Genomic DNA, 22,693 nt, shown 5'->3' with positions numbered 1-22,693 from the left:
TGGACAATAAGTTGAATATGAGCTAGCAGTGTGCCTTTGTTGCCAAGAAGGCTAACAGCATACTGGGCTGAATTGTTAGGTGTGTTAGTAGGTGTGTTGCCTAATCACTTTAAGGGAAGTGATTATTTCCCTCTATGAAGCACCGGTGAGGCCATACCTGGGAAACTGTGTTCAGTTTTGGGCTCCCCACTACAGAAAGGATGTGGACAAATTGAATAGAGTCCAGTGGAGAGTGACAATAATGGTGTGGGGGCTGGGGGACATGACTTACGAGGAAAAGCTGAGGAAACTGGGCTTATTTGGCTTAGAGAAGAGGAGACTGAGAGGGGATTTAATAGTAGCCTTCAACTACATGAAGCGGGGTTTGAAAGAGGATGGAGCTAGACTGCTCTCAGTAGTGGCAGATGACAGAACAAGGAGCAATGGTCTCAAGTTGAAGGAAGTGAAGTTTAGGTTAGATATTAGGAAGAATTTTCTCCCTAGGAGGATAGTAAAATACTGGAACAAGTTACCCAAAGAGGTTATGATATCTCCATCCTTGGAGGTTTTCAAGACCCAGCTGGACAAAGCTTTGGCTGGGATCATCTAGTTGGGGATGGTGCTGTTTTGAGCAGGGGGTTGGACTATATGACTTCCCAAGGTCTCTTCCAACTCAAATTTTCTATGATTCTATGCGGTGCAGGACTGCACAGAGCCAGGTCAAGACTTTGATCTGGTGCCGGGGGTGGGACCAACAACCAGCAGGTTATGCTGATATTATCTCTGTGGAGCAGTCCGATGATAACTGAACATGTATTTGTTAATACAATCTGGAGATATTCCTCCCCCAAATGTTCTAACTTTGCTATGATATGATGACACTTAACATGATAGCTCATTATTAGCACCCATTTTACTGTTTGAATGCACAGACGTGCATGCCATGCAAGAGTAGTAAACACATCCTAAGTGTAATGTTTGACAAGGCCCTGTGACTACCATGAGTGCCAGCTTCTATGTACCTGAGGTAATGTTCAGCACTGTGGACTCATAGCAAAGCAGCTGTGGCAGCATGGAGCTTAGCTCAGACTGACCACCCGAATGTTTCTACAGGGGCATGGGTCACTTTTGCAACCATGGGCTGCCATTTTGTAACTGTAGGCTGCTGTTTTGCAGCCGTTTTGCAACCGTTTCTGCAGGGGCATGGGCCTGCAGGGGCATGGTTCAGTTTTGCAACTGTGGGCTACTGTTTTGCAACCTTTTTGCAGCCAGTACTTGAGCTGGCTAGTTTAAACTACCTTAGATATGTCCATGTGAGCTGCAATCACACCTTTGGATTAAAGCATGAACATCTCCTAAAGCCACTTTAGGGACAGAGAATGACTACAGCAAAGTCAGCCAGGAGTGGGTTGTTTGGGAAGAGGGTGAAGGTAGCCAACTAAGACCAATCTTTACAAGAGTAAAATAAACGGATACAGACAAAAGTATTGCAGAACAATGGACAGTCCTGCTGTACAAACCTGCCTGCCTTGTCTAGCACATGCTTTAACCCTTCAATGCCAATGTTCCAAATACAAAATACTTATATAAAATCCATCAAAGAGAACTGAAAACACTCTGAATTTGCTTGCTTTGCAGGGCTAAAGGTAAGCAATCAAATAGTTTTCTTTTTTCAGTCCTGAAAAACTTGATGATTTTTACTGTGAGGATCCAGTTTTGCTATTTTGATTCAGACTGAGCAGTACCTTACTCTGAAAATAGTTCCACAAGTTCAAGGACAAGTTCAGGAGCAGAGAACCTCGTGATGCGAGTGGGTGGTAGCAGAATCAGGTGCTATGATGAGTGAAAAATATTATGAAGCTGAATGGAACTGAGACATTAGTGAGAAACTGCAGAATTTGTTTAACAATAAATAATCTGAAGCTTCTTTTATTCACGCAGCCTACCCATACACAGCCTTGGATTCAGCAAGGCACTCTAACATGTACATAATCTCTCCATATTCAGCAAAGCGTTTGGACAGATGCGTAAGTCACAGTGACCACACTGAATAAGCATTGAGATAATTTTTGCAGGCTTCACTTCAGTGAGAATGGCCAATGAAATCTCCATTTTTATGTGAATTGGTTTCAGGCTTCGGGCTTCTGCTTCTTCAGTGTGCTTAGCATTATGTAGACAATGTTATTTGGTAAATCCAATATCTTTTATTAGACCAGCTCAAATAGCTGGAAAAAGTCTTCTTTGCAAGCTGTTGGGTACAGATACCCTTTGTCAGGCTGAGGAAGCATCTGCAGTAGGTGTGTGCTCTTCCTGGATGGAGTAGTAAAGCAGCCAGAGGCCAGTATATATGCAAAAGAAAGCCAGTCAGTAAAAATGTAAATTGAGGTAGTCAATGGGTGAGAGACAGGTGGTGAGATGGGAGGGGAATGAATATAGCTGGTAAAAAGTGGAGAAGTTACCTGGGGAGTCAGATGTTAGACAGGTTATAATGTGTCATAAATCCAATGTCTATATTTAGTTCCTGATTTTTTGTATCCAGTAGATTGATAGATAGATCTACTAGATACAAAAAAATCATGGACTAAATATAGACATTGGATTTATGACATGTAACCTGCCTAACATCTGACTCCCCAGGTAACCTATTCACCAGCTATATTCATTCCCCCCACCCTACCCCCAAACCTGTCTCTCACTCATTAACTACCTCAGTTTAGATTTTCACTGACTGGCTTTCTTGCATACATACTGACCTCTGGCTGCTTTAGTACTCCATCCAGGAAGAGCACACACCAACTGCAGATGCTTCCTCAGCCTGATGAAGGGTATGTGTAATTGAAAGCTTGCAAAGAAGAATTTTTCCAACTATTTGAGTTAGTCTAATAAAAGATATCAGATTTACTCAAAGAACCTTGTCTGCTGGTGTCCTTAAACCAACAGGGCTACAACCCACACCCGTTAGCATTATGTAACATATGTTCAAAGTACAACTTCCATTGACTGCAGTAGCAGCAGTAAATGCTCAGCACTTCTGCAAATCTGACCCAAGGGCAAAAATGGGTCTTCAGAAATGGGGAGCACATCAATAGTGACTGCCTGAGAAGTCCTGTTTAAATGATTTGCCTAGCTCACATATGGCTCTTTACCAGAGTGTCTTTCTTTCTCTCTCCCAAGGCTCATTGTCCCAATCTATTATTTGTCTCCACTTCTGGTCCTTGATCTCTTGGCTCTTGTCCCATGTGCATTGGAGTCACTGACCTTCCTCCTCCATACCTGGGCACCAGCAGGGAGTCACTGAGGGACAGATTTCCTAGTTTCAGTTGTTGTGTCTGGCCTCACCATATGCTACAGAATCAAGGAGAAGAAATATCAGGGAAAATACTGCTCAGCCCCTGTAAATCCAGGACTTCACAGAAAGTGCCATGAGTTAGACCCTGACCCAACAGACATTCACTGTTAGGTTGGAGGGGACTGGCGGGGGGGGGCGGCAAGCTCCACGTTGGAGATGATCCAGCCAAGGAGCTGCCTGTCTTCAGTCTGTCTCCCTAGCCCCATCCCCCAGCTCCACTGTTGTCTGCAGGATGGGAGGGGAAGAAGTGGGGAAGGAAGCTGCATGCCGGGGTTTGCCCAGCGTGTGCTGGTGAAGGGAAGGTGGATTGAAGCCCCTCCCCAGCTCCAATCCACCTGCCCCACCTTCCAGCACAGGCTAGGCAAACCCCAGCCTTCAGCTCCCTTCCCTCCCTTCTCCCCCTCCCTTCCTGCAGACAGTACCAGTGCATACAGGGACTTAAAGAAGTTAATGATGGCACTCCACTTGGGAGCACCTTCATCTGAACCCTCATGTAATGAGGATTCACTTGTCACATGATTGGGCACTTTTAAAGCACTCAACAGCTGTGCACTTCTGTCAGAGCACTTTCAAGGGGCTGATTACAAATATCACTTCTGTCAGCACCCATTGTGTAACAAGGTATTTTTCCCTAATCTCAGAAATCTCTAAACTTTTTTAACTGGAACTGTATAAAACCACTCACAAGACAATTGAAAGTAAACCAAAATCTGCCAGATACCTGGCATGGGGAATTTCAGCCCAAATGATTAGTTTGAAGTTACAAGCAACTGAAAACAGGCTCTTATAATGGAAAGCATTGAGCAACCTTAATCATAAACATTTCTGACAATCTGGATATTCCTGTTATCCATAAGCTCGTCACATCTCCTTTTGAATCTTGCTAAATTCCTGGCCTCAGCAACATCATGGGGCAATGTGTGCCGCAGTTCAATTAGGCATTGTGGGTGTCTTTACATGTGCTCTGGGGCGGCTGGGAGTCCTTTGATCAGAGCACCTCTGGGGAGCCATTCTAATGAAAGTGCCCACAGTGTCTTGTGTAATCACCGTCCTACGCTTCAAAATGGCAGTAGGGCTGCTTTTACTAACGTTGTTCGATGAGCTTTAGTTAAAGTGCCCTTGCTGCCATTTTGAACCATGGGGACGCTGAATACACATGACACCGAGGCTGCAGGAGCATGCTAATTGAGTCTGCTCTGACACATCCTAATTAGCCCAGAGCAGGCATTGGCACATGTACAGGTGCCCAGTATGGGAAAATATTTCTTTTATTGGTTTTGAATTTAACAATTTTCAGTTTCATTGGAAATCCCACATATTCTAATACTGAGCAACAGGCTCACTTAGAATCCTTGCTTGGAATATTTTAAACAAAACTCATATTGCTAGTTTATTTTCATCCATTATATATCTTCCATACACAGTCCAGAACACAGATATGACCAAGCTAACATCACATTATCACGCTGCTCACTGCAAACATTAAAAGCAACCTTGCCTGGGCTCAAGGCAAGTGCATGTGTGGACCCAGGCCAGACAGCCCAAGTTTTACAACACAGAAGAATGGAAGTAAAAGACATCCCTGGGAAACCATGGAGTGACAGCCTTTTGGATGACAGAACATAGTCATCAGTATCAGATAATTCAGGTCATGCAGCTGAGGCAGAACAACCCGACCAAGGCTGTCACTGTCTGCTGACCTGTCTAAACTAGTCAGTCATTGAGCAGATTACTGCAGACTGCTAGAGAACATGCTGATAGTTCTGCAGTCCATCATCAGCTGGTAGTAAGAGAAACAAGATTTGTGTTAGTGACTCAGCTCAGTTCTGGCTTACTTTCAGATGGGCACTTGAAAAGTAGTTAACTTTTTGCTAGAAATTTCCATTTTATTTTTTCATGAATACATAGCAGTTCTTTAAATTGTAGGCCTTGAAGAAGAAAGAGTTATCTAGAACAGTCTTCTCTCAGAGGTACAAGACCTTGGATAATATTGCAGGCTACTTTTAAACTATTCTAAAGGCATTTAAAATGGGAGCATCCATTCACTGAAGGGTGTTAAACTGTGCTAAGTACCTTCCAAGCATCTTAAAATTATACCATTTACGGCAAGGGTTATCTTTGAGCTGTTTTACCTAGCTTGAGCTAGGATACTGTTAGTCTGCTCTGAGGAGATAAAGCAACCAATTTGCAGTCATCCAGCATCCCAGGTTGTATGGCTCCCAGACCCCCTACCCCTGATAAAATTTTCACTGCATCGTGCAGGTATCAAATTTACACCCAAATAGTTACTGCACAGTAACACACATGCAGACATCTTAGTGCACAGTAACACTGTGTGTGTGTGTACTGACTTGGGACTAGCATTGATGTGGTTTGACTCCTGCATATGTAGACGCTGGTCTATTCTCACTTACCATGCAGTAATTTACTGTGTAGTTAATTTAAACCAGCAGTTAATTTAAATGCACGTGTAGACATGCCCAATGGGTATGACCCTAGCCCACATGGCACCACACTGCCAGCTCCAAGGACCCCAGAAGACTCAATCTGGACCCCTGGGCTGGGGACGAGGCAAGCAGCCCTCCCATTAGAGGGCTAAACCTCTGCCCTACATCTGAATGGTTCTCCCCTAGCCAGGAGAATTTGGGGCAGTCTCCCCAGCCTCCTGTGTTCCTGTGGAGAGTGAGGGGAGAAAGGGCTGCCTAGCACTGAGCGCGGCAAGATCATGGAGCCCAAGGGAGCATGCTTCCTCAGGCTCCATGCTCTTGCTGCACTTAACACCCCAAAATCCCAGAGGAGGGATAGAGTCCTGGCTCCTGGCTATGCCCCAGCTTGCCAGGCCCTCTGGTACGAAGTCACAGTTGTGCAGGTCAGAAACTGTTCTAAGCCTTAACCTGTGACTTCCCTGAAACTGCTCTAACTTTAACACAGCCTAACATTCCCCAGATTTAAAATGGTTTAAAGCACCTTGTAGCAGTACCCCTAGAAAGGGTTCAAGGTGTTGCCACTGACCAGTCTCAGCTTGATACTGAGATAAAAGAAGCATCCACACTGGGGGGGGTTCTGAAATAATCAAGGGCCTGATATGGCAGACTGCTCCAGCAAACGCCCTCACTGACTTCAGTGTGAGCTGGTTCCAAGTGCTACCAGACACTAAAGAAAACAAATCTATAAGCACTCAACATAGTACTTAAAAGGCTTTTGCAAGTCAAGGATATTTAAATCATGTGAAACAATTAAATATATTGATCAGTAAGAGCAAAACTCCAAAAAAGTTCAACTTGACTACAACAAAGGACAATGTTTTTGCAGGAGCTATTTCCAGACGCAGTTAGTAACAGTTTTATTCAGGGATAGACTTCCCATGTCACCTTGAGTATATCATTTAATTGCTTGATGCCTCAGTTTCTCCTGATTAAAATAGGTATAAATATATTTATCTACTGCAGAGGAATGTTATATATTAATAATTGCAAGACACTGGGAGATCCTTGAATGGAAGGTGCTATAGAAGTGCACAGTAATACTTTATCTTTAATCTTTAGAGGATGGCTTATGGTAATATTTAACTGTGGAACCAAGTTATAGTAATAAAAATGGCACTCAAATCAGCACCTAATGTACCCAAAGGAACATTATTCCTCTTATCATATTGCTGTCTCTTAATAAGTTATGGGCATTCTATAAACTGTGCTTACAAGGATTTATCTTTAGGGATTTATATAGAAACTGTATTCTACACTAATAAATTGGCCATTAGTACAGTTAGAGTAAACTATACCAGTTAATTAGATTGTAAATCATATTCAGAAGTAAAATACTTCATCCTTGCTTCGTATGCTGTAATTTTAAAGCACAAGGTAAAATATGTTATATTAATAAAACTGATTAACTATGGAATGCTTTAGAGAGGTTTCAGAAGCAACTCGAGTAGGACAGTTTATTTTCTGTCTATGATTACACTTACTTACTGTCAACTTATTTCACTTCTGTTTTAATAAATCATTTATATTAACCATACATTTACATGAGGAATCTGATTTCTCCATCTAACCTAGAATTATTTATTCTCCCTATAGACAGATTCAAATGAATACATAGGAAAAGATATAGAAAGTGGAAGAGAGCTTTACATTTCCTGTTTAAAGAAGCAGCTTTACACAACTGTTGTCACTTTAGACTTATCCCAGTGAGAGACATCCACCCTTATGCCTGAGCCCCGTATTTTATACATAACCCAGCAACAGTTTAAAGGGTGAGGCATCCACAGCCATCCAGTTTGGACTTCACTTATCTCCTCAAAAATTCTTAGCTCTCCACTCCCAAGTCCATAAAAATCCCCATCTCTCCCACTGGCAGAAACACAAGGGCCAGGATCACACAAGCAGGGGTGTGCCTTTGCAGTTGCACAAACAGTAGCGGCACAAATTCATGCCACTCTTTGTGCCACAATGCACACCTCTGCCTGTGTCCTTTATAATTAGACACATTGTCCCTCTGCTCCATGTCCTGCAGAGTGGGGCTGGCTGGGGTAGAGGGTGGTGCCTCAGCAGGGACTAGCCATCCCCTGCACTGAGGCATCCTGTGCCCCAGCCAGGCAGGGAGTGTTACATAGGGATGGGGAAACAGGCAGCCAGGGCTCCCCCATCTTCGCATGCTGCAGAGCCCCCATTCTGAGGCACCCTGTGCCCCAGCCAGCTGCTCCCCACCTGGCTGGGGTGCAGTGTGCCTTGAGATGCAGGACCAGGCAGCCCTGGGCTGGCTGCTCCCCTGTCTCTGTGTGCCTCAGGGCAGGGGCTTCACTGCAGAGCCCCCATGCTGAGGTGCACACAGAGCAGCTGTCTGGGGCATAGTATGCCTCAGTATGGGGGCTCTGCAGTGAAGCCCCTGCACTGAGGCACACAGAGACAAGGGAGCAGTCAGCCCTAAGCTGCCTGCTCCCCCATCTCTGCATCCACCACTTTGGCATGGTTTGTGCCACTTTTTTTCCAGGTTTTTTTTTTTTGCGACCGGGAAATCCCAGTAGAAAATTTTGCCCCAGCACTGCAAATTAGCAGTGCAATGCACTGATTAATACGCAATTTGTGCAGTTTGTGGTGCTGCAAAGAGGTTTGCAGTGCCAAAAACCACATGTGTATGGATCCACCCAAAGTGTTTTTATTTCCCCTCCCCCTCAACTCATGAAATCCAATGTTGTCTTGCCCTGGTGAGAGCATAAATAGATGGAGCCAGATGGGGTGAGGATGGATAGGCATGAAATCCACCTTGCAAACCTTGCCTGCTGCACGCTTGCTCTCTCCCACTGTCCATCCTTCCAACCTTCGTGTGTGTGTGTGTGTGTGTGTGTGTGTGTGTCCCCACATAGCTCTCTCTTGACCCTCAACCTAAATGTCACTTTCCCTGACTCTGCGCCCAAAGTACAACAATCTGACGTGTCAGGGAGTTGAGGCAAAAATACTAAAGCAGAGGCATTTGCAGACTCGTGCAGCCACATTTTCCTCAGTCTTCTCTTCCCTCTTTGAAAGCCCGCTTTTTCCTCTGCTCCCACACAGCCCTGTTCAATCCCCCTACAAAATCCAAACCTCTCCCTCCACCTGTCTCCCTGGCTCCCCTTGGTCTGTTTGCTGAGCTAAGCTGGTGAGTTAGGCTGGCAGATCAGTGGGACTTAAGCCTGGAAAAGGTTGCATGGGAACTAAGGGCTGAATCCAAAAATGGATTTATGCATCTATCTACATTTATGCATTTAGGTAGAAATTAGGCCCCTAAGTCCAAAGAAACTGTACACAAAGCCCCCCCCTCCCCCAACTGAGAGGTGGGAGAAGCCTTGGAATTAGTCTCTGCTGCCAGGCTTATTTCTGTTTTATAACCAATGCATCAACAGTCCCGGCAGCAGGGACTGGAGCGTAGGTTTCCCCCTTCCCAGACAAGTATCATCATCACCAGGCCCGGGAGTCAGGCTCCCCTTTGCTATTTCTCTGGTCCCAGGAATTTTACATTTTTGGATGCCTAATAGTCCAGCTTCAGCAGGCTGTCTCCAAACTATTTCAAACACTCTCCTGAGAGACAGAATTTACGGTTTGCATCATATTGGACTGAGGAAATCCTAGAAACCAGGTTTCCCACTTCCTGGGCTCTTATCACTAACCCATTGTACACTAACCTGGTGAGCAAAAGGTGGGCAGCACCACTTTCACCAATGACCTGGTTGCACAGACATGAGGGGACTTAGGTGCCTAAGTCTAGGTGGGGGTTTTGAACATGAACCTGTCCTACATATGTATCTTCCTCAGGGCTGCAGGTAGGCACCCAGCTGACAACTAAATCTAGGAGAGTGGTAGAATTTCTAGATTGAGGCCTGAATTTTTCATGCCCCAGGGCCAGCCTGACTTGCAAGCCAAGTGTCTCCCCTTGACACTGTAATTTTAAAGTTTATAGCGAGCTATATGAGGTATGCCACATGCCTCATAGAGATCCAAGTGCTGGCAAGCAGCATATCACTTTCATAATCCTAGTAAAATCACCCACATTTCCAATGGCCTCTGTGACAAGAGTCAAAAGATCAGGTTTAAATATTAACACAGTCCTATTCAACAGCAATATGCAGTCATGACAAACTGAAATGTTCTATATTTAGCCTCCAGTGGTTTAGGATCCTCATAACTTTCTGGCTACCTCACATAACTTTTATAAAGTTTTATTTCCCACTTGCAAACAAAGGGCAGTTTTAGAACCCCCCCGCCACCCGCCACTGTATTTAGGAATGTGCAAGCAGAAGCTAAATTTAGACAGATCTCATCAGGAAATGCACCTTGGGTGCCAACTCATTGTTCCACTCCTCTATCTTTGCCTACAGATGCCCTCTGCTCAACACAGAAAAAAAATTCTTAGGTGCCTAATCAGGTCTCTATCCCTACCGAGCCCTCTTCAGGGGGCTGAGAGTCTGCAGGGGGTGGCAGGAGATGCTGGAGTCAAGGTGAACTAAGGGAAATGTGGATGCACTAGGTACAGGGCTGAGGGGACATATCTCATCCTCTCCCACAAGCCTATGAATCTGTATTAGTCTCTGATCCCCCAGGGAGGACAGTAGAGTCCAGAAGAGCTGTCTGGCGTGTGGATTCAAAGTCAGTTCATCTGCAGGCAGGGAGTGGAGAAGGTGAGGGGAATGTCAGGGGACCAAGCTATAATTGCTGCATGATGCCAGTATCTCACCTCATACCATCCTCCTGAACAGACCAAGACTCCCTTTATCGTAATCTGCCAATACTCATAATACGTCCTGCTTTGACAACTCAGTCTTTTGTGTGACTCAACAGTCACTGAAACATACTGGCCCTGGCTTTCCTTTTCAAATATTTCTGGGCATTTTCTTTGCTACCACCTTAATAGACTCCATTCATTCTTGGAATCAAGGATGTCTCAGTACAGTGAATCCCATTTTAAGTAACTACTTAACAAGCAAAAACCAGTTGCTTAATAGAAGTTTAACTAGAGGTGAAAGGAAATTGTTCTAGAAACTTGGAGGATACTTGTAAGTTAACATATAAGGCATAGAAAAATGCATTGAAAACGTTCCTTTCAGCAATCAGGGCTCATAATAGATATCTTTTATTAGACCAACAAGATTTTTGCAAAATTCTTGACTTGCAAGCTTTCAGGCACAAACATCCTTCATTAGGCATTGGAGAAAAGATTGTAAAAGTTCTCCTGGGTAGAAATGAGAGTTCATATTTCACAGGATTTCACAGAGGAGTCAATAGATGGAAAACTACTCTGGGCAGGCAGTTCATAGCTTGAAAGCTTGTAATTAAAGATTTTTTTTGCAAAAATCTTGTCAGTCTAATAAAAGATATCATCTCTACTACAAGCTCTGATTGCTTTTTCCTCTACACCAATATGGCTATAACCTGGATTCCTTTCAGCAAGTCTCTATGCACACAGGTCCACATACTGGCAACCCAGAATAAAGCAATCCACAAAGCAGCATGACTCAGGCCAGCTAAAAAGTGCATCCAGGAGTTCAGCACCTCTTAGTGTTTGTCCAAACACATCAAAAGATATATGCATTATTTATTTATTATGCCTTTTCCTTAGAAATCAGATCCTGAGCGGTGCTATAGTTAATGGAACTCAGCATCTCTTCGTACGAGGGCCTCAGGTGATCTGTAATGTCTGTGCCATCAGGGAGGAAAGTTGCTGACCCAAAACCAATACACATCATCCCTCAGCAGGCTTTGGTTCAGGCACAAAATGCACAGCTCAGCAGGTAGAGGTTTTCCTAGGAAAATGAAGTGATTTAGCAGGACAAATGAACACATAGGTGTAGCTTTCCAAGACATATCATAGGCCATAGCATAGTTATGACAATGATGCAGCTTGTGTTGTTCAGGGGGTACTTGAAAACCTGGTTTTGCTTCAGGCTTCTGAGTAAAAAATAATAATGTCTCTCCAAGAAATCTTGAAAGATATAACACTGGAGTTTAGTCAATAGTTCAAAGTTAATTAACTTTTGACCATAAAAAGAAGTTAAAAGAACACCTGTCACTGGAAGGCTTTGATGATCTGCTTGAGTCACTACCATTTAAAATGCTATCATTGCATTTTTTATCATGAATAAAAGGAGTGGGACTATAACAAGGTACAGCTGTAATAGACTAATACTATTGTGAGGGATTTCACCAGAAGGTCGTATGAGAAAGGAAGTGCATTAATATTGCTGCATAGGTCACCAGCCAAACTCTGTTTCACTTTATAACATTGCTTCAGTATTTTATCCTATAACTTTAAACATCAATAGCATGAAATTGTATTTAATTACATGCAGCAGACATTGGCTTTCCAATGTAAGCCTTGTGTTGCACACTCAGTTTCTCTAACTTTCCCAAACCTACTTTCTCTGCATCTACCATATCATATGTGATTTCCATCTAGAGAAGATGTTTTGGGAATTCATGTTTGGAAAGATGTTTAAGGATAGGCTGAGAAGAGTTTTTGGGGAGACGATGAAAGACTGAAAGAGAACACTTGTTTCACTTCCTAGCCTTTCTTTTGAACATCATAGCCCAAAAATGACTCCATGTGTAAGGAGTTTGATTAGCTTGCTCCTTTAGTCTTTGCATGTGCTTTAGGATGTGTAGTTCAGTTTGGAGACATCCCATACAAATACTTGAGGTGCCCACAGGGTCTCTTGCAGAATATTTAAGTCCCACAGACTTCCTGGCAGAAATGAATAAAGCCTTAGCAATTCTAAAAGTTTCAGAGATCCAACAGGGCTAGGCAGCCAGTTGAGTGTAGGTTGCTCAGAAGAACATATTTTAAAATAATTATTTAAGGCAGAGGAGTCTCCCACACTGCGAGCCTTCTGGACCTGAAGACCCAAGGCATTCTAAAGGAGTCATGGTAACAGCATCTTTCTGGACAATTCTTGGACAAAAGACAATGACGTACTTCTATACACTTTGCAAGGTGTCTGCCCCACATGGCGTGCCCAAAACCTGAATATACTGGCTGGGGACAGACATTATACATAAACTGGTTTAAGTGATCAGAAACTGGTTTAAACCTGTAACAGAACAGATGTTCAGTGCACATAAACCGATTAAAAAATGGCTGAAACTGGTTTGAGATAAACCTGGTTGAATGTAGTATCAGACTTAACTGATTTGGGTCAAACTGATTTATGAAATGTCTGTCCCAGACCTCTTCCTGGTTTAAGTTCAATCACAGTCCCCCAGCATCCCAGCATGCTCTCTGGGCTGGGCAGGGATCTCTGCCGCAGAGCTGGGCTAACCCCTCCCCTCTTCTCCCTGGCTGCAGCTCTGGCAGAGACTGTACATACAGGGCATCTGCCTGGCTTCCTCCTGCTTCCCTCTCACCCCATCACCACTCCCTGCTGAAGCAGGGATTCTCCCCTCCCCTCTGCCTTACACAGACACACCTCAGCATTAGCTAGCAGACCACATGCTGGCTACGGTCCATGCTGGGGCAGACAGGACAAAAGCAGACAGCACAGTGGCTTAGGGCTCTTTGGAACTAATCAACAGGTAGCTGGTAAACTCCCTCTGATCCTTCTTTGGAACAACTTGTTTAAGAAGAGTTTGAACTAATGAGGAATCCTTTTGCTTTGCTAATGAAGTGATAAATGCTGTGTAAATCCCTGGCTCCCTCACTGACCAGTGACCCCTCCCTAATCAAAGTGTTCTGTCAGGGCCTGACCACATGCCCCCTCAGCTCACCCTGGATTTGCATGCAGGGCAAGGGTGGGCTGCTACTGCAGGCTTTGCCCCAGGCACCAATCTTTGTTGCTACAGCACTGATGAAGATATTCCTAGGATGAGCTCAGAGAGAAGGGAGACTGGAAGGGACCTCAAGATGTCATCTAGTCCAACACACTGCCTTAGGCAGGAAAGGTCTTATATCCTGTACAAGGATTGAACTTGTGACCTCAGCATTATTACTAACACACTCTAACCAACAGAGCTAATTAGCTAGTCCTGTGTTTTGACCCAACTGTACTCATGCTTTTTGTTCAATGACTCTTTAATGCAAAGTACATAACCACTTCTTACTTCAACAGGACAGATGGAGTGGCCCCTACCTTGCCTCTAGTTAATGGTTAGGACAATCCTTTCAGAGGTGAGAGCCTTCAGTCATGTTTTTGAATGAAGGCAGCCACAGCTGGTAAACATAGTGCTGTCAGTGAGGGGTTAGGCATAGTCCAGGCTTGCTTACTGGATCAGGCCACTCTGGGGATTTAAACATGAAGTTGCATCCCCACAAGTCCACACATGTGGTTTGCAGTTTGAGGCACTGCAAACCACACACCGTGCATGTACACCTGTTCACTGCACTGCTAATTAGCAGTGTGGCAGATTTTTTTAATACTCGGAGATCCCACTGTTAAAAAAAACCTGAAAGGGAGCCTGGCTGGCCAGAGTCATATTTTGGCTGCCGGCCAGGCTCTGAACAGCTGGATCGTTACTGCTGCTACTCCAGGAGGCCCCCAAGACCCCACTCAAGGCTGCTGGTCCCACAAGTGCTGTCCCTAGCCTCCCCAACCCAACTGGGACAATTTGTCAGGCACTAATCCAATGTGTAGGGGCATGCACAGAGGCAAAAAGTAGCAGCACAAATTTGTGCCGCTGCTATTTTTGCCACAGCAACCACATACCCCTGCATGTGGGGATGCACCCAAATGGTCTGTTCTTAAAGAAGAATGACTCAGGGATCCCCATTACCTTTTAAAGGGACATACCACCTGGTAAGTCTGTCTTTTTGGTATTTTTCCATGACATGCATGGTTTAGGGCCTCTTCTTTAATGTCTTCTTTAATTATTGGCTGAAAGGCTCTACAAGATGCCTTTTTGACAATAGAGCTTTTTTGCACCACTGGTGACTCAGTCAGACATGTGCCAGCTATTGAGAAAGAACACCAGTTCCTGCAGCAGATGATGTTCCTAGGACATCTTGCATCTTAGAACTGGTTAGACCTAATCTTGTTTAATTTATGAGATCACCTGTGATTACACTGTAGTACTCTGACAAAGAATGCTGGAACTGGAATGCCAGATCATAACAATAATCCATTTAATCCAGTAGATCCATCTGGCAGTGACTGGTACTTCCCAAGATGGTGAAGAAAGCCCCACAACAAGACAAAATTTCAGTAGCCTGGGGAAAGTTGTCTTACTTGTCAGAGTTGATTTGTATGCAGCAGCATGAGGATTTATTACTGTATGTGTTTTACTTTAGTGCAATTGAAGGTGTTTTTATCATTCATATTGCTATGCTGAAAATGCTGGTGAATGGCAGTAGGTAAATCTTGGATCCAAAGGGAATGACAGATCTCATTAAAGTCAATGGATAGTACCCAGTGATCTTTTAGATAGGGCTGCGCAAAGTTTTGGGTGGTGATTCAAATTGGAGGAGATTTGGCCCGATTTGGTGGCCAAATCTGTGAATCTGAATTGAATCCGGGGACCAATAAAAAGGTCCGAATTGATTCAAAGATCTCCGAATCTTCGGAAAAGATTTGGAGAGCTTCGGTGATTCGGGCAGTCCCCGGCAGCTGCAGCAGGGAGCTGGAGCCGGACTCCGAGCTGGTAAGTAGAGGGCGGGGGAGGGAGAGGGGGAGCTGGAGGGGGGAGAGGGGACCATGGGGGGACCCCTGCCAGCCCCCAGCCCCTGCCTGCTCCCCCAGCCTCCCATGGCTGCCCCGCCTGTCCCAGCTCCTGGTGCTTTAAAAAAAAGCCCCAACTCACCGGGTACTGCCGGGCAGGGGGACGATCTGCGCTGCCCCCCCCCCACTGCCCCATGCTGCATGGGGAGTCTCTGCACAAGCCCCCCAACCCCCCTCTCACTCCCCCAGCCCCCCCAGCTGCCCCGCCCACTCAAACTCTATCCCTTTAAGAAAAATAAACTGAGAATTAACCTGGGACTCACCACTCCTGCAGTGGCCTCGGGGCTTCAGGGGGCTCATGCAGAGCCCCCCACACAGTGCAGGGCAGTGGGGTGCAGCAGGGATCACCCCTCACTGGCAGGAGCAGTGAGTCTGGGGTTTGGGGTTTTTTGTTTCTTAAAGGGCCAGACATAGGGCGGGCAGGGCAGCCATGGAAGGGGCACTGGGGACTGGGGGGGGGCCGAGGGCTCATGCAGGGCCACCACACAGTGTGGGGCAGTGGAGGGCAGCAGAACTCCCCTGCCCCTCCCCCCCCTGCTGGGCAGCACCCACTGAGTTGGGGCTTTTTTATTCGAAGAGCAGGGAGCTGGGGCAGGTGGAGCAGCCATTGCTGGGCTGGGTGGGATGGGCCTGGCTGATTTGGAGATTCAGAGATTTGGCAGCAGCCAAATCCCCGAATCAGATTCAGACGAATCAGTTCAGGGCAGTGAACTGAATCATCAAATCAAATCACTGTCCCCCAAATCGGCCGAATCCGAATCCAAACTGAATACTAGCCACTTCACACAGGCCTACTTTTAGGCTCAACAGAAGCATCAGCCAAGCCCCATTCAGTAATAAAAACCACTAAAGCAGAAGCCTCCAGTTCACGGCTCGTAAGTTATTGCCCACAGAACCCTGAGAGACAGAAATTTAGCTCTTCATAGATACCTGTTTCTTCAGTTGACAAAGAGAAAAAAATACTATGTTGTTTCTACTCTACTCAAGAACATACCTGCCCCCTCACACCAGAAGAGCACAAATGTAAATATCTCATCCTTGTTAGTATTCCACTGGCTTCTTTGCCTCACTATCTTTTTGGAGTAAACTGTGTTAACCATCTATTTCTTTTATTCAATTAGCTTTACATCTTTTATCTTTTAATTTCATTGGACATCACTTGGCTCTCTTATTAGGCAAGAAGGTAAATAGAAACAACCAAATTACGCATTAACTTTCTAAGTTTGGGGAGTTTAAGGTTTGAGGGGGGTTGGCTTTTTTCTGATATCTCTCAAATAAACTGAACAGCCCAACCCCTTTCCTGCTGTCCTTCTCAGGAAGCATTTTCACATATCATAATGTTTTCATATCACTGGACTGGAACTTTTATTTTCTGATGACTTTTTCAGTGAGGGGTAACCAGAACTGAACACGATATCCTGGGTATAATATTGAATTTATATAATGGTATTATAATATTTACAGTATTCTGCAGACAAATAGACAAAATGGATGATGGGATGAATGCAACAGTGTTTAGCAGAATTTTTAAGCATCATGATTTTTCTCACATTCAGTGCATTGCTGATAACTAAGACAAGCATATTATTCCATCTCTGCTAATTACCAAAGTAGTTCTTGAACTTTTCTTCCCTTTTTCCACTATTCATAGTTGTGATTAAGGTCATGTTATCAGAAAGATAAAAAAAAGTATATAGGTAATAACATGCCAGTACTTACTTGAGAAACTGATCTCAAATAAGTACTGGCATGTTATTACCTATATACAACTGTGAGATAAACAACTGTGGTGGTTAAAAATATCCCAGGCATGATATTTTGAAGTTCAGGTAAGATATTTTGTACCTTTTCTGTTTCATCTTTAAGCAAGCTAACAGATACCAGTAGAAGAAATAATAAACACTCAAAGAATTTCAGTGGTACTTACTGAACTATAGAGGCTAGGATCTTGTGTCTTTATAATTACTAAATGTTTAAGCTGGGAAGGTTTAGCTATTATCAAACAGCCTGGACATAATTTTAAATAAGTGACCAAAAGGTTAAATATTCCATGTCCCGCTGCTACCTGAATTGTGTAAATCTCAGAAGAGTGAGTTGGTAGCAGAGGTGGGACAAGGTCAAAGTGTTCAAATCCAGGTATGATTTCAAACATGCCAAAGTTTGAAGATGGAGGTGTTTAGATCCAAGGTTTGATTAGCCTGTTAAAAAACGAGACATTTGCAATGAAATACACAAGAAAGCCTGAAATCTCTCTCTCTCTCTCAGCTGTGCTGGAAGTAGTGTAGAAGTAACAGCACTGATAATTTCCTAACAGTGGCAAAGGGAGAACTGACCTGTGGCATAAGAAATATCAGTTGTCCACAGTTTCTTTCCAGAGCAAAACTGCATCTCACAGCTTTATGCCCCCTCAAGTACAATTCTCCTTCTGTCCTGGAAATTACATACTTTTAGGAGGGACGCTGTGATAGTTGTGAAGGGCAGTAGATTCAAGTGTTTGTAAAGCAAACAAGTGGTCAAAGGTAAAGCATGCTAGAGAAATGTTTGTAATCTGGTCTCTTTGAGAACTTAGCTGGGTGACCATCTCTATGAGGTAAACAGTAATGTTGCTCTTTGAGCAAAAAAACAGCCTGTTTCATTCTGCACATTCTGCAAAATAAGCCAAAACTGATAGGAAGCCAAGAACTGATAAGAGGCCTGGCGAAATATTGGGAAATATGTTCGTACAATATAAAAGTTAGCCAGGGGAAAACTCAGGTACAATTCACATAGTGTAAGGAATGACATGTCTAAAGTATGTATAGATAAAGAGTAATTTACGGCACTGCTATCTGTGGAGAGTGTACCACCGGTGAAGCCCTTGGACACATGAACGTGTGATGATGAAGGACCTGAGGCAGGTTTGCACCCAAACATTCTGACAAAGTACACGTGGGTATCTGTTACATGTTGATATATTGTTGGCTAATTTTACCATTATCTTTAGAGATATTTAAAAATAGACAACCGGTTGTAAATGCAACTGACAGGCCTTTAAAAAACTAACTTACTCATAATGCTCAATGAGTGCAAAGGGAAAAAACAATACTTGCATCTGCTTTGGAGAAGTTGGCTATGACTGGACAGCCAGGTACTTTTCTGACTACTTACCACTATTGTTTATTCGGTGGATTTCTCTCCGTTTTCTAACTCTGCCAAATAAACTCTGCTCTTATTTAGTAGAAATTACATAGACCTAGTGCCTTAAATTGGGGCAACCCCTGTTGGGCACCCCAGGGAAGGAGAAGGAAGGTGACCTACCATAAAGGAGATGCAAATGGGAGCTAAGTCATGAATAAAAGACGTTATTATTTGCCTACCTCAGAGGTTCTGCAAGGAAACCAGCACGGCCCGAGGTTGACTCGAGAGAGCTGAGCGGCAGGGAAGTGCCAGGCTCGACCTCTACGTTCCGGTTCCAAACAGCTACCGAATTGAGGGTGACCCTGGGTCCCATTTTCACTGAGACAGTTTTAATCACCTGTCCCATGCATCCTATTGGGTTAGTCAAATGAACACTTGTCTCGCTTTCAGAAACCTTCTACTAACCTGCCCAAGAGTGTCAGAAGGGAAATTCACACAGAGGAGGACTGGTAGCGACACCACGACCCTGATCTCCACAGGTTTCTGTCAGGTGGGAGCAGCTTTATCATAATGTAGCAGCCCTGCCAGCGGAAGAAGCTGCTGAGGGGGATACCCTAAGATCTGTCAACCCGACTGCATACCCTTCTCCAGTCAGTACTGCCCACTTTTCAGGCTGAGGTGACATCCCGCTGGGTGCCTTCCTACAAGAGGACAGTGGCAGCAAGTTTCTGCTACCACCTTCTCCCCCAGTGAAGGAGGCTCTTAGCAGAGTGCCAGGACAGCTGCAGCCAACACACCTTTTCCTTTTGCAATATGGCTTTACTGTGTGTGTGATAGGTCTAGGGAGGTGGGTAGGTTTGCTGGCTTTTTTAGGAGCTCACTTAAAAGCTATGGCTGTGTTAGTGCAGATAAATTAATAAAAATATCAGTAAAAACATGACAATCGGCAATCTGGCAACATAGTTATGACTGGAAATAGGAAGATTACAAGCAACCAGCTTCACAAATGTTGTGGTAATATTTCTGCGAACAAGTAAAAATTAATTTTTCTTTTAGCATACAAGCAAACTACCATATGCTGCATCTCTCCACAGCCCCTTCCATGCTGTTGAAAGTCACCATTCAATGGGATAACCCTTAAGCGGCTGTCAGAGACTTAGCTCACATGAAAATTGTTTGTATGTAGCAGTGCTCAGTTCTGTACTAAAGCACAAAGTGAACCAGGCTACAATGTTATGTTCTCTCTGACTCATCAGATACCATTCAGAGCAATTCTGCGTGAAGTTGTGTAACTCACTGCCATGTTTCTCAGTCCAGTCTTACGTGCCTGAGACCTCTGCACACATTGCTACATGTAGAAGTAGGGCTGAAGGGGACCTCACAAGGCCATCTAGTTCAGCCTCCTGCACCAGACAGGATTATCCCTGACTAAACCATCCCATCAAGCCACTTCCCTCGATTTGCAAGTGACACCCCCTGTTACTACAACCTAGTGTGATGTTGGCTTTTTTGCAACAAGAGTACACTGTTGGTTCACACTCACCTTTTGGTTTACTGTAACTCCCAGGTCTCTCTCTGCAGTACTGCAGCCTAGCCAATCATTCCCCAGTCTGTATTTGTGCATGCAATTATTCTGTCCCAAAGACAGGACTGTGCTTGTTCTTGTTGAATCTCATTTGAGGTGTCAATTGTCATTATTAAGTGCGAGAGATCCTTTACTACTGAGAAACTCACCCTCTCTGAGGATGGTAAGAAACAAACACCTGTGATAAAAGAGAAGATGCTATCCATGTGTTAAGTTAAATAAAATAATTTTAATATTGGGTTATAAATGCTGATATTTCTGCACGGAAGAACCAGGCATCATCTGTAATATTGACAGTAAGGATGAGAAAATGTAAATTTACAAAGATGAATGTTGCATTTTGTGATTGTGGTGTTTATGGTATGTAAACATATGTATATTCCTTCCAAAACTACAGCCATTCAAAACTGTATTGCTCTTCAGCATGTAATAAAAATGATTTAAAATGCCAATGTGTAATAAAAGAAATCTGAATTAAAAAAAGAAGACTAACTTGGATGATCCTGGGTCCTATTCCTTCACTGGAAATTTCCACCACCTCTTCAAAATAAACTACCAGAATGGCATGTGCCCATGGTATAAACTTTCACCTAAGTCTTTTTATGAAGCAGTGAGAGCACTCCCTTTTCTCGTGACCCAACCATGTGTATACCCAGTCTTCCTCAGACACTAGGCCAAATTAAGAAGCTATCTCTAGGTCAGTCTAAGCAAAATGACCTAAGTACAGAAGAGATGTATTTTAGTACAACTTACTGAACATTTCCTTCTGGCCCCTTATTTCACTAAAATAGAGCGAAATAAGGGGCCTGTAAACTTACATACACTGTTTAGCCTCACTTTTCAACTAGATTTACTTGGACACATCACCACCTTACAAAGTACCACTGAATTTCTCCCCCAGAGTTGAGTGCAAGAAAATCTAGCTGATCTAACTCATACACGAAGGTGCTATAAAGAAAAGACTATAACAAGAAAGCAAGGACAAAGAAGGCATAAGAAGGAGTAAGTTAAATAGTATGATATCTTCCTCTGCTGTTCAGGGTGTGAGTGACAAATAACTGAGACCTCTGCTCAGTTGGGTTCTTTGGGCAAAGACCCTCAAACTGCAGAATTTTATTGGGTTAAAACTCACAAAAGATGAATCAGCAAAAGATCTGGGTTATGTATCTTCACAGTTAAGATGGATGCAGCTAGGAAACCAAAGAAGCAGAAAATTAAAACACTGATTCCATAGATAATGGACAATGTTAGAAGTCATATTAGAAATCTCCCAATTAGTATTATTACATATATTCCTAGACACTCACTCTCACAGGATCTATATTTGCATTTCTTTTCTACAAAGAATAGATGTGTTTCCACTCCAAGACATTCCACAGGACAAGGAAGAAAATGTTCTCTTTCTGACTGCTATAGAGTTGAAGTTTTTAGTTGAAGTTTTTATTTCCTCCATGTTTTTAAAGTCCCCCTCTGCTTCCCCACCTCCAGACTAAGTCCACATTCTGAATGTTATTAGGACCCAGTTATCCAAACAATTTTGCAGAAGTGTAAATCTTTCTAAACTATCATGGAAATCAGTGGAAGCTGAGGGTAGTCAACACATGGCAGGAGACTCAAGCTGAGAATTCTTCAGCCTTCACAGCACAAAATATTCTGAGATCTTGTGGTTGTAAAACTCAGTACCCATCAGAAACACAGTAACAGGGGCACATTTAAATGAGATGCTTTACTGAGGAGTTGACTAATCAGGTCTGCTGTAAAGTGTCACCATCTACACCATCTATTAGTTTACTGCAGTGCTATTAGGCCACAGTAAAATAATTAACTCCACTATAGGATAGTACTGCCCAACACAAATATTATCCTACAGTGAAATAGTTATGTACGGTGAAATGCATATGTAGATGGTGATAGGGCTGGCTGGAGCATGAGGGTGCTACTGTGCAGTGGCTGCTTGCCAGCTAGCCCCACACTGGAACACCCTTGTGCCCTGCCAGCCCTTCTGCAACAAGTTGAGCTGGGTCAGAGCAGCCCTGGGCTGGCAGGCTGACCCCCAGGACACCCTGCCAGCCAGGACTGCTCTGCACTGGCTCAACGTGCTGCAGTCCCAGGTGCACATGTAAATATAGCACACAGAAGCAATAAATTCTTGCGTGAACTGCACAGGAGTTTATTGCTACGTGCTCATTACACGTGTAGACCAGTCCAGGAAGAGATATATTTCATACCATCTGCCCTTTTTAAGGTAGGTATAAAATCATTTGTGTTTGCACATATGAAATTATGTAACATAAGACACCATTAACAACCTTGCTCAGAAACCTGTCTTCTCTAGGATTCTTTTGTACTTGATCCCTTTCACATCAAAAAGAGAACTCTGTCCTTGACACTGTTCATGAATAATCCTGGACCAAGGCTGATTCTTTTACTCACACTGCATGTCATCTTATTGCTATTGTAATTCCCTTTACTTGAGTGGAGTTACTCA

The sequence above is a fragment of the Alligator mississippiensis genome, chromosome 4, assembly GCF_030867095.1.
Source record: "Alligator mississippiensis isolate rAllMis1 chromosome 4, rAllMis1, whole genome shotgun sequence".
NCBI classification, from domain to species: domain Eukaryota; kingdom Metazoa; phylum Chordata; order Crocodylia; family Alligatoridae; genus Alligator; species Alligator mississippiensis.
The sequence above is the reverse complement of the archived record's forward strand: the minus strand, read 5'-3'. Positions refer to the sequence as shown.